The following is a 1,964-nucleotide window of genomic DNA, read 5'->3' as shown; positions in this document are numbered from 1 at the left end:
CTGCGTCTAGAGAAAGGATGTTGGGTGCAGGATGAACTGAGTGGACTCGTAGGTGTGGCCCTAGTGGAAGGAGCATTTTTCATTGGATAACGTGTTATGTGACTATTTGATGTCGCAAAGAAACACCAGCCGAAACAAAACAAGGGAATTGAAAATTTATGTTGATCAAATTCACAACACAGCTGAAACAAACATACTGAGATTTGAACAATGAAGGTGAATGTATGGTAGGAAGTCAATTTTTTACCTCACTATTGACAGCATATGAGCATTGATACTGTTTATCAGAGGACAATATTAAACATACAAATATATGAGGGTAATAATTAAAAAAACATAGTTGTTAAAAAGGCAAACTAGTTCTTGGGATTATGAGAGTAATTAGCAACACTACACTCACCTCCCTTAAATTGCTCATGTATTGAACTGTATAAGACAAAATGAGCTGAAAATAACACTAAAAGGATCTATTTATAACATTGGCACAAATCGTACCAGGCAATGCAATTCTATGTGACTCTTCTTTGTTCCCATTGTGATCAAAACAATGTTTCATCTATGCACAAAGCCAGACAGACAACAGAGGCCTTAATAAGCATAGGCATAGTTATTTTAGACTTTCTGGGTCATGTGAATAAGTTTGGTCTGTGCACCCCCACCTAAAAAAAAGCTCCTATTATAATCATCACTATATTAGACATTATTAGACAGAATTAAGACACGACATTACAATGTATATCATGTTAAAGTGAAAATATTGATTATGGGGTAAACTAGTGACATAAACATGAGGTATGTAAACTTCTTGTTGCTTACCTAATGTGAATTATGTGGAAATTTGTTGGGCTTCTAAGGCGCATAAAAATCAAAAGAAGACTATGAGTATTTTTTTGATTGCTCAAACCACTTTTGGGTGCCGTTCTCACAGTTGAGATTTACAGACATAGCCGAATATCCACAACATTATCGACTTTTTCATCTAAGGACCTAAATTAAAACTTTGGTTCCTCCCCACAGATCCAATTTACAAAATGTAGCATATTGCTTAGTTTACCGGCTTACTTCAGAAAAAAAAGTCCCTTTTATTAATGTGACAATAATATTGCGTGACAAAACAGTTTAGCTACGCACTCCTAAATCTCTGATCCTAGAATTGGTCCTGCAAACAACCATCCACAATTAATCTTCAGTGAACCTGTTTCATGTATGTTTTTGCACAAGTACAGGGAGAAGATGCAAACTCCAGACAGTAGGAGAGCCTCACCACTTCCAGGTTTTTTAGAATGTTTATCTTGAAAACGCTGTGTGATGTTTCCTTTAATCATACAGACAGGCAATTTGATGTAATTGCTTACTTGTTTATTGTGTACCATTATTTTCGAGAGTGCTGCAGTTGCGCTTTGATTTTCCACCGGTGAGTCAGCAAAACGACTCTGTGTAATATACTGGCCTCTGCTGGTTAGAGTGGAAAGTGCTAGATGTTGTCATCAACATGAAAGGTGATAATAGCAGCGTGGAACTTCTCCCTTGCTAAAATGATATCTAAGATGCTATTCTTCACTGTTTTGTCGTATTTTGTTGTTATTATTGTTATTAATATTTGTGCTTTGTCTTGAAAGTAATGAATGTTTAAAGTTAGGCACAAAAAGGCTCGGTACTTCTCCCTCAAGCAATGTTTAATTATATTTAAAAAAAATCTTATTGTGAAAGTAGGCAAGTAAATGAAACAATACCTTGGATGGTTACAGTGCTTTTGATTCTTCTAAAGACAAACGAGACTTACATTTTAAAGAGATAGGAAAATACATAAATGAACATTACCAATTGTTTTAATTTACATTCATATGCATTACAGTACATTTTGTAAATGTTCTTTGTTTGACGTTTATTGTGGAATGATTGCGTTTGCCAGTAGGAGAAAATGAACAAATAACAAATTTGTTTTTAAATGCCATTATATTTAC

The sequence above is a fragment of the Syngnathus acus genome, chromosome 3 (assembly GCF_901709675.1).
Source record: "Syngnathus acus chromosome 3, fSynAcu1.2, whole genome shotgun sequence".
NCBI classification, from domain to species: domain Eukaryota; kingdom Metazoa; phylum Chordata; class Actinopteri; order Syngnathiformes; family Syngnathidae; genus Syngnathus; species Syngnathus acus.
Note: the sequence above shows the minus strand (reverse complement) of the source record.